This window comes from Catharus ustulatus, chromosome 16 (assembly GCF_009819885.2).
Source record: "Catharus ustulatus isolate bCatUst1 chromosome 16, bCatUst1.pri.v2, whole genome shotgun sequence".
Taxonomy (NCBI): Eukaryota; Metazoa; Chordata; class Aves; order Passeriformes; family Turdidae; genus Catharus; species Catharus ustulatus.
Genome location: NC_046236.1, coordinates 2,932,758 through 2,948,094, shown reverse-complemented (window position 1 = coordinate 2,948,094; position 15,337 = coordinate 2,932,758). Strand labels below are relative to the sequence as shown.

At 44.3% G+C, this 15,337-nt stretch overlaps 1 protein-coding gene across 5 annotated transcripts in view; it reads left to right on the top strand.

The window, feature by feature from the left end:
- AXIN1 (axin 1) overlaps positions 1 to 15,337 on the top strand; it is an 84,488-nt gene that overhangs the window by 17,541 nt on the left and 51,610 nt on the right. The gene's annotated exons all lie outside the window — the stretch shown is intronic.

Here is a 15,337-nt window from a genome sequence, read left to right as displayed (position 1 = left end):
GTTAAAACCATGCCCTGCTGAAGCTCTTCCCTTCATGAAAGTAATTGCTGGGGGGTTTTTTTAACTGTAGGACTTGCACAGTTCTGCAGCCTGTTTTATTCTGAGTCCCCCACCCACTTCCAGCCAACATGGATTTTGAAACTTGCTGAGAGCTCAGTTAAAATTCCAGACAATTAACTTAGCAGGGAGCTCTCTGGGATCAATAAGCATGTGTGTGTCTAACCCTTGCTGAATCAACAGAACCCGGCCAGAACACATTCCTACTTTTTTTTTCCCCCTTTTTAAAATAAAATCTCCTTGTTTTAAGACCTGCTTAAGCGAAAATCTGACGCTTTGTGAAGATTACGAAATGAAGTAGCTGAACTGTCCTCTTCAAAGCCTCCTGCCTTATGAAAAGCATTTCTGTGTTTAATCTCCCTCGGCCGTCCCTTTAGGCTGGCAGCTGGAAGCGCATCCCACCCTGCGCAAGGTCTCGACGCCTTTCAGCTGGCAAAATGTTCTCGGTTTGATTCTTGTTTTCTTACAGATTTTGAGGAGAGAATGTTGCATGTGAAACTCTTGGGGAGGGGGAAAAAAGGGAATTCATGTGGGCTCCTGCTGTTTTAATCAGGAGTCAGAAAAAAAAATCCCAGCGTCTTGGGACTTTCCCATGGAATTAATAAAAACCTTGAATGTGTCTTGAAGTGCATTTCACTGAGGTGCTCACCATAAATGATTAGAAAAGTCTATGATTTAAGTGTCTTGCTATTTAAACAATAATGGTGTTAAGATTGAAAATAACTTGAGGGTCAGCTGTGTTTAGTTTCCTTACTAGACCAGGTGGTAAATCCTGTGTGAGACACTGAGTTGTTAAGCTCCAGCTTCAAGAAAAAGGTGCACTTTACCCATTATCTGAATATATCTGTGCCAGGTTGTAAAATGGTTTAAGAAATGTGCTGTGATATAGAAGTGTTTTGAAGTAGAGTTCATCAGTCCTGGGCATTTTCATAGGAGATTGGAACAACGTGAAATAAATCTTTACCTGGAGGAGGGAGATCAGAGAAAATGTGTGGCTATTAATTTGTAGTGTCCAACAGCCTGTCATTTTGGCTGCTGACACTCAGCTGACCTGTGGGGTAGGGAGGCAAGGAAATGTTTGCAATTCTCACCAGAGCAGGAGTCACTTCTCAGCCTGGAGTAGCTGAAAATAAGGGATTTATTTTATTTTCTGAGTGTTCATCTGTCAGCTTCTGTGGTGTCCAGAGGATTGCCATGGAAGATGCTGCTGAACTGCATAATCTCTGCATTTTTTTTATCCTAAAAACTGCTGAGATACTAATTTATGAGGTGATTGTTCCTCTTTGAGCAAGACTTTGTGGTTGAATTAACCTTCTTCCCGGATGTTGTATAGCAATGGCAGTCTTGAACAAGCTGGTTTTTAAGCTGTAGCATCTTTATCCTGCAGACTTCTTGTTCATTTACTTTCTCACCTGGGGAAGTGTTCTAGAAGCTGGGGAAGCTGCTTGCAGTGGGAAGCAGTGGCTGCGTCCAGCATTTGAAAAGCTGGGACCCAATTTATTTTGAAAATTTCCACAAACCTCTTTTTTTTTGGCGTATGTGTGGAAGAATTTCTCATTTCTCTTCTTTGGGGAATGTTGAAATAAGCTGTTTTGCATTATATCTCAGGGCCTGTTTAATCTTCCCAAGATTGAACTTCTATTCCTTGGCTTCCATGGAAACCCTAAATAAAGAGGAATCTAAGCAAATGCAATAGAAGTATTTCTCTGTTAGCAAATGAGCATCTTGAAGCAGCTCCAGGTTTTTTTTTTCCAGCAGAAAGTTCATAAATCTTGATGCAGTAGCTCTGCTCTCCGGAGAACAAATGTAAAAAATTCCTCAAACGCCAGAAAACAACCCGTTATTAGCACTGGGTATTTTTGAAGGTGTGCAAATGTGCAGGCAGATTTGAGAATACCCTGAAGCCAAAAGCATCGCTGTTACCCACTGTGTTTTTGTATGCGTCGGAAAAGGCCAATAGTCATTATCGTTAGGCTCCTGCAAATTAATTGGACATTGGTTATGGATCAGTGAACTTCAAAGAGGGTAACCCCCGAAGATCTCGGGCATTAACTCGCAGCTTCCGAAAGTGACACTAACGTGGTTGTGAGGGCGGCTAAATCGTTCATTAACCTTCTTCCGACACGCTGGGACAGCGTCCCTCGGAGCTGGAGAGCAGAAATTAAACCCGTGCCTCAGAACCGCCTGCAGCCTGCTTTTCCTGTGCTCCAGGAAAACGCAGCCTCCGAAAACCATGGAAATTCAGTGCTTGGTGGTTTGGTTGTGTCTTTTGCTGGGGTGGGTTTCTCGTGTTCTCTCTTTAGCTCTGTGTGGGAAGGGGCTCCCATCCCATTCCCAAAGCACTGGAGAGCAGCACTCTTGCAGGCTTGCCTTTGCTTTCTTCTGTGGTGAGAAGTGAGAAGAGCATATGGTGTTACCTGCCAGCAGCTCTGCCTTCAAACCAGGCAAAGTGAGAGATTTACGTTAGTTTTGTTAATTGTTTCTGGTTTTGACCTATTTCCTGAAGTATGTAGTATTGAAGAGGAGGCCTGGATGATGGTGATTAGAGGACACATGGTGGTGGGTTAGTCTCCAGTTGTTGGATTTTGAGGAGTGTTGGTGGTGGAGCTGCTGGGCACGGATGGAGAAATTTCTCAGTGTGGGCTTTGATATACACAGGGGGTTGGTTTTTTTTTTAAAAAAAAGCTGGCTCCAAGCTTTAATAGCTTTTTTAAAAGAAGCTGGCTCCAAGCTTCAATTTCCACAGTGCTGAGCTGACTAAGCTCACCGTGTTTCACAAGTGTTGGTGGTTCAAATGAAAAGGGTGGGTGATGTGGTTCTCCAGGCTGGTAGGAATCACCAGGAGAGTCCTTGTGCCTGTGCCCACGCACTGGCAGCCTCTCCGGACACGTGGGAGGGCAGCTCTCCCCAAAACACATAGCCAGCACTTCATCATGGGCTGTGTAGAGAAGGCAAGTGGAGAAAAGCTGAAGAAGCTTTAGAGGGATGTGACAACCTCTGCTCTGGACGATGCAGTGACAAACTAATGTGTAGAGGCTGGTTCAGGGAGAGCACAGGATCTCTCCATGGCTTAGGGAGCAGAAACTGGGGCTGCATCAGGAAGGAGCTGGCTGGAGTTTAGCTGGCAGCCCTAATTTTGAGGTTGGCTTCTTCATTCACAATTAAATATTAAATTGCACACCTCTGACTCAAGACTGTGTGGTGTTGAAGGAATTGGTGTTAATTGTACTGACCGGTTGGAAAACTGAGGAGGCAATATCACAAACGCTGGTGCAGGAGCAGTCATATTTAGAAAATGTAAGGATGTGTTACCCTCTTACTGATGCTTCTTTTAGCTGGAGAGGCAGCACATGCATCTTGGAGTTAGGCTGTTGGAACTTCATGGGAGCTTGTTTGCAGAAGAAATCAGCTACTGAATGTTAGACCCATATGTAAAGTTGGGAATGCTTATCTTGAATTAAAATTGCTGGGCCCACAGTATCATTTGTAATCAGCACAAACCTGTTTGGAATCCTAGCAGAGCAGTGGCTATTTCCAGTTTTAAGGAAAATAAGTTGCAGAAGAGTAGTTTGGGTTCTACATTGTTCTTGAATGAAAACAGTGAATCCAACAGGAAAGGGGTCTAGTGCTAAGAGCTCTAAGAGGTAATATAGTGGCTGGAGCACTCTAAGATATACAGGACAGAGACTGATGGTGTTTTTGCACAGAAGTTAACGCCAACTTTGTAAAATATATTGTTAAGCTGATTAAACTTCTGTGTGGAAATGCTTACATTACAGTAACATCGTAAAGTATGTATGCTAATGGTTGCCAAGTTTTAAAATAGATTTTATTTGAAGAAGAATACCTTTTGTGCCCATTGCTTTGCCTCCACACAAATCAAGATGAAGAAGTGGTGTGTTTGTGTTTGGTTATGGATCAGAGCTTTGGCTTCTTTTTAAAGACAGGTAGTTAAGCTTTTAGCACTCTAATTTGATAAATGAATAGTATTTTCTCCTCTCTTCCAGCAAACAAAGCCTTGTTTTGTTGTGATGGAGTTTTATTTGGGTTACAGAATATTTTCTCTTAAAAGTTCAAGAAGGAAGTTATGTCCCCATTTTTGGTCCTGGGGAGATTCAGGATGGACATGGTGGAAAAAAAATCTTGGGAACATGAAGCAGCCAGGGAGCAGAGCAGGAGGGGTGGGAATCTCTCTCCTTGGAGGGCCTCATAACTGGGCTAGACAGAGCTGTGGCCTGACTGGTCCAGCCCTGGTGATGGTCCTGTTTTGTTGTGTGCTTACAATGATGGCACAGATCATGAAATACTGAGGAGACTGGTTTGAATTCTGCCTGGTTTCAGAAAGAATGGGGTGCTAAAAGGTTGAGTGGGAGCTGAACAGATGCCAGGATTCTGAGAAGTGCACCCAGTAGGTGGCCACAGGGTGGGAACACCTTGGTTTTGATCTGCCGTTCAACTTGGCTTTATGTTTTAAGAGTTTCTTTGTTGCTACTATAATGGACTAATCTCTTGAATAATTAGTTGCCATTGGACATTTTAAAAATGACTGCCTCTTGGATGTTTTCCTTTAATAGTCTGTTAAGTTCTGGATTTATTAACTATTGAGACAGACTGTGAAATCCTGTTAGGGCAGACTTTCTTGGTGGAAAAGGGACTGAGAGTGGTGTGGGGATGCTGGGGGAACACATGCTGGCTCCATTTTAGGTTTGAGCTGTTGACTTCCCACCTTCCCAAGAAGTTCTGGCTGCCTGCTGGGCTGGGTCAGTGAGTGCTGGAACACATCATGATCTTGGGTCATCCCTAGATTTGGGGCTTCAGAAGGTGCTCCAAGAAGTTACAGCAATGTGGCTGCCTGGTGCAAGGTCAGTCATGCAGTCACTACCCATTTAAAATAAATATATATAATACCTGATTTTATTACAATTGGTGGGAAAATCTGGTTTCAGAAGTGACTGTGTAATGCAGAAAATTGCTATGTTTAAAAAAAATCAGAACAGAGGTGCTGATATCCTAAATCGGTGCCTGGATATATCATTGGATTATTAGGCTCATCCTTAAATCCATTAAGCAAATTACAGTTAATCAGTCAAATAAAAGAAGAAAGATCTTTTGCAAGGCCCTTCTTTTGAGCCATGCAGAAGCTGTAGTAATATTTTAATTTTCCATCTGTCAATGAATGTATTCAGTCACTTTGCTTCCTTATGTGGAGGATTTGAAATTAGAAACTGAGGTTAATTATCTGCATTAAATGAAATATGTGAAGACCACAAAAGCAAAAACCTTCACAATTTGGTATGGTCTGTTAAGCTAGGCAGGCTGCTTCAGAAGGAGAGGGGTTATTTTTCCCTGGTTTTGTTCCGATTGAAGGGTTTTAGTCACAGTAATTGAAATGATTAAAAAGTCAAATTGCTGGTGAATATAATTCTGAGCATGTCTCTGAAAAGATTTGACACTTGGTTGAGAGCAGGGGGTTGCTCAGCCTGGGCTGGCAGTGTGGAACGGCCTGTATTGTGACACCCCAGTGTGGGTGAGGCTGGGTGAACTTGGTGCCTCTTTATCCACCTCTTCCATGGCAATGGGATGTTGGAGCTCTGCTGCAGGGTTAGTAGAGATGATCTGGAAGTGGAACAATGCCAGATGTAAGCTACACTTTTGAACTTAACAAATACAAAGTATGTCTGACACCATCTATCCTAATGCTATAAATTAGTTAATTAATGCTTGCTTCACTTGGAAGTGCAGCTTTGGACTCTGCAAAGATCAAGCTCCTGTAAATGCACATTCCCACAGAAGTCAGCTGGGTTTGAGGCGATTTGTTTGTGAAAAGGCACATTTTATTTCTCATTTGCAGTACACACATGGCTCAGGTGTGAGTTCCTCTGGGGACTGTAGGATCCATCTCAGCTCATCAGGTGCAAAGCTGCCCCTTCCTTCACTGAATACCCAGCTCTGGGAACTTCAGGAAAGGTCTTGCTCTTCTGGAGACACACATCTTGTTCCCTTCCTGTTTGCCAGAGCAAGCTGCTTTGCCTGAAGTCACACTCAGAAATTAAATTGTTGCAGGTCACGCTTGTGGGTAAAAGCAAAACCATCGTTCCTCGCAACCCCAGCCTGGATCCCTCACTGTTGTAAGGCAGTAATGAATTTAAGTAGAACCGTTGCAGTTTTAAGTCAGATTATCTGAATTCTGTAAAACCCACACAGAAATTGGATTTTACCTTTGAAGACTCTAGAGTACACTTCTGTGGTAAGACTTGGAATTTCTTGGTCCCCTGGCTCCCAAGATACAACCTATGCTCAAAGTATCAGTTTTTTGAAGGTCTTCATCTGATCTAAATAGCTAATAGATGAAGAGCTTTCATCTATCCTGATGATAAGCAGTGGAGGGAGGCAAAGCTATAGCTAGAGGAAAAAGCCTCTTTGAAATACCCAAGTGAGACCTACTGGTTAGCAGCACAGGCTCGTGTTAGTCCCTGGATCTGCCTCCAGAGCTAATGACAGAAACTACTGGGTTTTATCCTTCAGCCCTCCAACCCCCACATATTCCCTGTCCCATTCCCTGTTGTAGACCAGAGAGTCAGTCCTCTCCCTCTCTACATCTTCATTTTCCTTCATTTCTGGAGGTTCAGTTTTCTGTCCTTTATCCCCAGCATGTGTTTGGAGGAATGCTGGTGCTGTGATGAGAAGAGCAGTACAACTGGGCAGGTGGGATTGCCTTTTTTCCAGTACTCCATGTTTAAGTTGGGTCAGGTCTGCTGGAAAACCGTGTCTTTAGTGTTTAACAGATTTGCCCTTTCTGATCATAAATTTTGGTTGTTTTCTTGTCTGGCAGTCAGTCTCTTGGACTGAGAGAGATTTATCTGGAAGAGGAGCTTCCTTGTTCTGCTATTGCTGCCAACTTAGTCCAGGCTGTTGCTTTGGGACCTCTGTGGGATTGATTGCTTGGATAGCCAAGGACCAGACAATGTGGCGGCCCCATCCCTAGGAGTGTCCAAGACCAGGTTCAACAGGGCTTGGAACAACCTGGGATAGTGGAAAGCATCCCTGCCCATGGCAGGAGGTGGAATGAGATGAGCTTTAAGGTTCTTTCCAGCCCAAACCATTCCATGATTCTATCACCTCTCCAAAGTTTCACAAGCAAAGTATGAATCAGAGCCAAGTCACTGGAGAGCTCCTGGGAAACACAGGTAGGATCCATGGAGAGAGGTGTGGGGACTCAGGATCCAGCTGTAGCTGCTGCATTTGATCAACTTTGTCCTGGCTCTGCCCTACACATGTAAGAGGTCTAAAACCATTTGGCACTAGACATGTAAATGAGAGCTGGGATGAACCCGCTGTTACCCTCGAGGATCCCAAAAGAGGAATCAACAAATAGAAATTATTCTATTAGCAGGGGCAAAGTTCACAGGTTAACCATCGTGTCAAATCGATGAAATACAGCTTTGATCTCCTGCATAAGGCCTTTATTGTGTATAAATAAAGACTGCCTGAGCAAAGACAGCAAGTTCTTGCACTGTAACATTTGCAGAAAGGGAAGCTCTGTACAGATGGCAGCATGAAATGTCTCCATTGGACATCAGCTTCATTCCTGCTTCAAAAGATTGTAAAACACGACATTGGAACCTTCTTACTGTTCTTATGGCCTTACTCAGATTGGATTTCCAAGAACATGTACTTCTTATTTTATTTCATCAGATTTGGGGTCTCTAGCTAAGAGGTCTGATGTTTGTACTTTTAATTCAGTCCATGTGACTGTCATAACATTTATTTCTTAGGAAATGAAAAGTCTTCCTTCTTGAGCAAAGCCACAGACAGAAACTCAGGTGTGTGCAGCTTGTGTTTGCTGTTCATCTAGTGCTGAGGGAAGACCATCACAAGTCCTTTGTTGCTTGTTCCATGACTCTACCAGGAAAAGCAATGACAGAAAAGCTGCCTTCTTTGTTGTGGAAATGCTGAGAATTCATGTGTCTCTGAACATCTGCACATTCAGTGGAACTTAGATTTCTTCTCTTGGGAGAAGCTGCTTTGAAAAGGCTCCTTGAGCTTAAGACAGACCAGTGCTGGCAAAACGAGATGGAAATGGGCAGCAGAGGATGTGTGGATGTGTCACTACAGCTAGGGATTCCTCACGTTGTTAAACAGTGCTGATTTTCCCCTCTGGATATATGCAGTGAAGTTCGTGACCTGGGGGGTTTGAGTGCTGGGGAAATTAGCCCAACTGGAGAATTTTAAAAGGCAGAGCATCCTCAAGCAGTGGCTTCAGGCCTTCCCCAGCCAGGGCTGGCACAGCCTGCAAAACTGATGCATATAAACCTTCCTGTTTCTGAAGAGAGGAAGCTTTCCAAATGGGCATGGGAAAAACTTTCCTTTGGTAATCCTGGAGATAACAGGTCATGCAGCTTCACCCAGTGATCCTTGCACAATAACTTGTGGTCGGGCTGAAGTGTCTATTTTAGAAAGGCATCCAAGTGATGGGAGGGAGGTCATGCAGCATTTTTGTTATCTCTTCCCGTGGTTAGTTACTCACTGTTCCAGTGTGTTCCTTATTGCTCGCATCAGTTTTTTCCAGCTTCAGTTTCTAGCTGCTCTGTTTTGATGTTCTTTGCTCGCTTTGGAGGCTCCAAAAACCTCTGCATGTTTGAAAAAAGCCGTGCTGAATGGGTGTGAATGTTCTCCTTAAGTGGCAGCAGCTTTGTTATGGAAGGCCTTTCGGTTTTATTAGACTTTTCAACCCTCCGGTCGACTGTTAAACAAGCTGGAGCTTGTCATGGTTGACAAACCTTCGCTCTGGTCTCAGACCTAACCTACCAGTTTAAAGGCAGTATTCTTTTGTGTGCAGGTTTCTGGGTGGGGACCAGCGGGCTTCTAAGGGAAATTAACGTGTGGCCTCTCTCTCCCCTCCACCTCCCACCTCAAATCAATTAAGTTTTGTACTAACTGTTCTGTCACTTCCAAAGGCCAGAGGGAAATGTCAGCCTTTAGGTTTTCTACTACCTGAGGTACTCTGCTGCACACTGAGACTGCAAGTAGGTGGGAATGTGTAATTACATTATAAACAAAACAGCTGCACGATCAGTGTCAGCAACTGAAGATAAAAATGTAGGAAGTTTTTTCAAGTGATTCATCCATAATTATTTAAAAACATGTTGAATTTATTCTTAAGCTTTGGAGGAGAATTCTTGCAAGGCTGGCATTTGCTGCTCATGATGTTTATACACCTGAGTAAATGCCTGTCTCAGCAGTTTGTCCATGTTGAGTGCTCCAGATCTAAATCCCTTCAAAGGTAAACCCAGCACACCTTTGTTCTCCACTGGCCTTGCTGTCTCCAGGCTTTTCACTGGTGAGGTGGAATCTGTTGTAGCAGTGGCAGGCACTAGGATGGGCAGAGAGACAAGGCTTACACCATTTTAATATTTGTTGTGTATTTGTTTTCTGTCGGTTTAGGCAATTGCAAAGGCTGGATGGCACAAACATGGTGATTGAATTGGTGAAGAGGTGGTAGGGGAGCAGCTTTGTGTGCCCAGGGCCACGACAGCCAAGTTCCATCTGCTTTCCTCGTTCTACATTCTTCCAGCAGTATCTGTGGTGTGGATTGTAGGGGTCTGGAGAAGAAGGGAGGGAAGTTCCTTTGGGTGATTCCTCTCAGATGCAGCAGTCTCGTTTGAGAGGTGCTGGAAGTCACAGTGCTTTTCCTCTTGATTGTGTCATTGCAGGTGCTGGTGTTTTCTACCCAGCTGGACAAAACTGACTTGTTTTATTTCCAGCCTCCTGCTATTGAGTAGAGGGGTATTTGTCACATGCTTCTGTCTCTGTGATTGCCAAGAAGTCAGAAGTACGCTGCACTGAACCGAAAGCAGCTGGGGGTTGTTGTTGTTGTTTTTTTGCTAAGCCAGCACTCTGCCCGACTCACCAGCCCAGATAACATCCACCAGGGCAGGGCCCCTGCCCGTGTGGCCGGGAGGGCAGCTGGCACCGCAGTGGGTGGCACTGCCGAGCAACCAACGCCTTGCAGTTTCATCAGGTTCAGGGTGCGCTTTCCTCCAGCCAGAGGCGCGGCATGGCACGGGCACTGCTCCACTGCTGGGGGAGGAGGGGCAGGGTCTCCAACATGGGCATCTCCAGTTGTGTCTCTGCTCCAGAGATCAGCAGGGCACCCCTGGTCCCTGGGACACTTCACCAGTCCCTGGGACAGATCACCAGTCAAGCTCCACTGCTCCATCATGCTGCATGACTGGAATAGATGAGTAAATCTGAGCAAGGCAGGGATTCCAGTGCTTGTTCTAGCCCCTCACCTGCCAACCCTGCTGCCAGCAGGTCCAGCTTTAGTCAAGAGTTCAAGGAGGCTTTTAGGCTCCTGCAGAAGCCTAGGCAGAAAGGTCAGCTGGCCCCACCTTGGTCTGTTTTCATTTCTAGATGCAGTGCTGGAGCCCCTTTCCTCAAGACCTGACTATCCTTTCCAAATATCATTGACTTGGGCACTCCCCACCTGAGTGCTCCAGTGCTTGTTGGAGCTCTGGAGCGTGAGCTGGTATCTCACTGGTTTTAAAGTGAGGGTGCTGGCCCTGCCATCCTCCAGTGCCTGCCCACAGCTATTCCACATGCTAAGAGGGGTAGATGCATCCTGCAGCTCATTGGTTTTGCCTCTCCCTGGGTTTTGGTCGCTGGCGGTGACAGTGACTCCCTGAGTCATCTCCACATGGATTGCTGTGTTTCTCACCTCGTGTAGGTTCTTCTGTCCAGAGCCATCAGCCACACTGCCAGCAGTCAAGCTGCTAGCAACTCTTTTCCTTTATTAATTGCCGCCTGTGGCTTGGCAGCAGCAGTGTCAGAAACCCTCCCAGGTAGCCCATCTTGGGCTGTGGACTTGGGTGTAGTATGTTGCCTCGGGTGGTACTGAGTGGCATCATCCTCTCACTTCCTAGCTTTTGAAATCATCCTGAGCTGAAGAAAGAGGGTGGGACTGGAGCCAAACCTCTCCTTCCAGATGGGACAGTAGTGGCAGGAACACCTATTGTCCACAAAAATGTTGTCAAGCCACAGAAGGCAATTAGCGGGGAAGAAAAACGTGGTTCCTTTAAAATTTGAATTTTAAAAATAGTTATTCTTTTTTAATTGAATGCACACACATTGATATGCCAAATAGACAAAATTGGGGTTGTAAGAGCAAGCATCTGGAATTATCTAACCAGGATAGTTACCAACTTACTAAAACAGGCGGATTTGTCAAACAGGAGTATATTCAGTCCTGAGCAACAGCTGAGTGTGAAAAGGATGTAAAGCTCGAGTTAGTCTGCCTTTGGTACAGAGGACAAGGACAACAGTCCTGCAGAAAGGCTGAGGGATCTCTTTCTAACCATATTGTTACTGATGCTGTTATGGTGGAGATGGAGTCTGAGAATAACTTTTTCCTTCTTTTAGGGTCTCCTGTAAGTGTAGCAGATCTAAAGTTTGTGTTAAGCTGTCAACCCCTTCATGCCTTCACAAGCTGTTCATGAGGTCTCCCTTTGATACAGGGGACCCTTCTGCACCAAGCCATGGTCTATATTCATGTCAGGCTGCTGCCTGTTCCAGGCTCTTTCAAACACGTTGATGGCTTTCCTTGAGTTAATATTCCCTCCTTGCTCTTCCCATGTTCTCTATGATGCAAATGGTAAAAGGCTGTTTCAGTATCTGGCCATAGCTAATCAGGATTTACCTCTGTCACCAGATTTCTCAAAATACTCATGTTCTCAGTAAGAATATCAGCAGTGGTCACCTGAGCTGGTGTAGACAGTAGTCCCACTTCAGGCTGGAGGTTTGACTGCTCCTCCAAAGCTCCTTTCCAACAAATACCTGTGTTATTTTAGTCCTTAATTGATAACCAAGGAAATCCTGAGAGACTTCAACAGTTTTTATGCAGCAACGAGCCCTGCAGAAATTCATATACTCCTGTGGTTAACTAATGGCAGTCAGTAACAGCTGAATTGGTGGCCAGGAGACAAGGAGCCATCACTGCAGAGAATCTTGAAATACAATACAAAAGCCTTGCTCTGAGCTAAAACTCCGGTTTCAACAACCCTTATGAACAAGGAAAACCGTTTCCTCCCCCTCCAAAAAATATACACTGAAAGTGAGGGATGAAATTGCTGTACTCTATCTATCTACATTAGATTGCATCCTTATCTGTCTCTCCTCCTCTGTTCCACTTGGGATGCTTTTAGATCTCCTGTCTAAAAAGTTGTAAATGAAAAAGGCATGTTTCATTTCCTCTCCATGATTTAATGATATTTAATTTGCTGTTTCATTCTGGTTCTCCTGCCTTGACTATGTGCAAGCCTCAGCACTGGGTTACAAATAAAGGACATGTCAATTCCTTTAAAAACTATAAGGCTTAAAACAAGTTATGCACTATTAAAATCAAGCGTATTTTTCAAATAACATAAATAAAAGGAATAGATATTTTTTATTGTTGTTTAGACTCGGTATGCATGTTGTGACCCTCCAATTATTTAAATGAGCTAAAATGTATTCTGATAGTTAATTTATCTTTACACTGTGGTGACCAGAGTCCTACATCTCACCTTCGAGGCCAGTGAAGATGGAAATAGGTAATGAATTATTTTTAGAAATCAGCAGTGCTGCGTTCTGGGAATTCCTGCAGTATTTTTCAGAACCAAATTTGTAGGTTTTGAGCACAGATAGGGAAATATGTCATCTGTGTAAATTGCTCTAAATTACCTGCAATTTGTTGGGAGTTGCCATTTCTAAGTACTTATTGCAACTCTAGATATTTGAGGAAGCTTTTGATTATCCTGCACTTGTAAAATGTAATTGGCTATTTCTTAATTGTTGTCCTCTGTGAAGTGTAATTACCTGTAATGTAGAGCTTTTTATATGTCAGTGCCGCAAACAGGAAATCAAGAGTGTCTGATTGAGATAAGTTTGGGGACTCCACCACAACTTGTAATTGCATCAGATGGCCTGTTTGCAGTGGGACTGGTCTCCTGTAAAGTCCTGGAGGCCTTCAAAGAACCTGGAAACCTTAAATACCATCTTCATGTATTGTTGTGCAGAAGTCTGGCTTGTACTTTCCTAAATCTGTCTTCAGAGAGCTGCTGTCTTCTTAGCAAGATAGTGGCATCTCTTTATTCAGTCATATTGCATGAAGTTTTAGGAGGAATAGTCTGATTTAGAATTAATTTCTTAAATGCAGTTAATAAGAGGACATTGCAGAGCTTGCTGATGTTCATGAGTATCTTAGAGAAGTTAGTTAATTAAAGCTTAGCAGCCTGAAGGAAGTTGATAGGGACAGTGGATCCCAGTCTTTGTTGGTTTGTGATGGTACCTGGATGTAGAGAATAGGATTGTACTGAACCTTGATGTACTGCAGACTAAAAGGGTGTCTGATCCCAGTCAGACATCTCTGCTTGGGGAGTTGGTCCTTGTGTCCCATCTGCTGCTTGGCTGCCCTTGACTCAACTGTGCCAGCATTCCTTTAGGACCAGGGCATGTGTGGGAATGTCCTGGATCCTGGAGTGACCTGGGGTTGGAGGCTATGTTAGGTGACCAAGGTCTAAACTCATGCACAGTCATGCTGAAGCTCTTGTCGTCGTCATCTTCCCAAGCTGCATCGGTCCTGGCGGGGACATTAAACGTTATTACTTAATTGAACTTAAATTAGGCTGGGAACTTACTGGGAAATTCTTTGAAGTTCTGGGTGGGTTTTGCGTTTTACAGCAGGAGCAGAACTATCAGACCAGGTATGTTCACCCCTCCTTTATCTCCACCCAGGCTCGGCTGTGTTGACCCAGTGCAGTGCTGGGGAGTGGCACAGGAACACATAACATAGACTGACATGTCCAGTCTGGGGGTCTGCATTCTGTGTGAGGGGTTGCAGAGACACAAAGGGAAATTAAAAAACCTCTCATTGTCCACTGCAGGCCTGGGAGGTGCTGTGCCAAGACAGACTGGTTTATGAACAGCTTCTCTTCCTGGGGTTCCCAGAGTTTTTGTGTGTGTTTTCCTTACATGGAGTCTGTGAGTTTCAATATCCTCCTCACTGTGCCTTTAGAGCATGACTGAGAAGTGAAAGCCACTTGTGTGTGTCCTCCAAGAACTCTTGGCCAATTTTGCCATGCAAAAGCAGCAGCACAAACTTTCTTTGGAGGAACCTCCTAAAAACAAAAACTTAAAATAAAAACTATCTTCTTGCTAAATTAACTGTCTGCAAACACAGAATTATTTAATTTTAGTTTTGATCTTTTGATGGCGACCCGGTGCCGAACAGTTCTCAGGGAAAGCAGTGAGTCAGCTTGCCCAACAGTGACTCTATTGATAGATGGAAGGAGTGGCCCTCAAGTCTGTCTAGTCATCGTTGGTGCTTGGCTGGAGTGCCAGGGGCTCTGAGGGCAGGCTCAAACACCTCTCACCAGCCTTGGGAGATCAAACGCTATGAGTCAGGCCACAGAAAATCATGATAGGGCCCAAACTAATTAAACTTCTTTTTTTTTTTTTTCTTTTTTTTTTTTCTTTTTTTCCAAACCTTGTTTTGGGAGTGGGAAGGAAAGGACACACATGCACTGAGGTGTGTGGGACCTTCCAACTCTTGTGTTCTTGCAAGTTGACTTTTCTTGTGCCTCCCAAGCTGTTCTAATGGAAACTCTGCCTAGTCCCTTCTCTGCTCTGGAGTGAAGGGATCTGTCAACTTTCTCCTCTCTTGATATCCTCTCATTTCTCACCTCTCTTTGTAGGGGGATTGAGGCAGACCTGGGAAATAAACGCTTAGCAGCAGCACACCACTCTTAGGTATCCCAGTTTCCGGTTATTTTTCAATTCAAAATGCACATGAGCCAGAAAATGTTTTAAGAGAGGCTTTAATTATTTCTGTTATTTTTTTGTCATTTTGATGAAGGTGGGAGAGGCAGGAGGTAGCCAGATGGTGAGATGTGCAGCTGTGCTTCAACCCCACCAACACCTTTATCTTGGGTTTTCCCATCTCCTTTCCCAAGACATGGCTTGCTGTCAAATGCGAGGAGCCACATCCATGAAGCGCAGTTTGACTATAAACTTTGACTATACACCAAACCTTGAAGATTATGGATGTGAAGGACCATATCCTACTAATGTCCCAGGTCTTCATGCTAGCACTGCTGTCCCATGCCATTCCTTGAGTTGGTACTGTCCCCTGAGCAAGAGCCTCCAGCTTTACTTTGAGCTATTAAATGCAATGTCACACACTTCAGTACCTCAGGCCATACTGCTCCAAGCTTTCTTCAGGTGCTCTGAACATGTGGTGTTCACC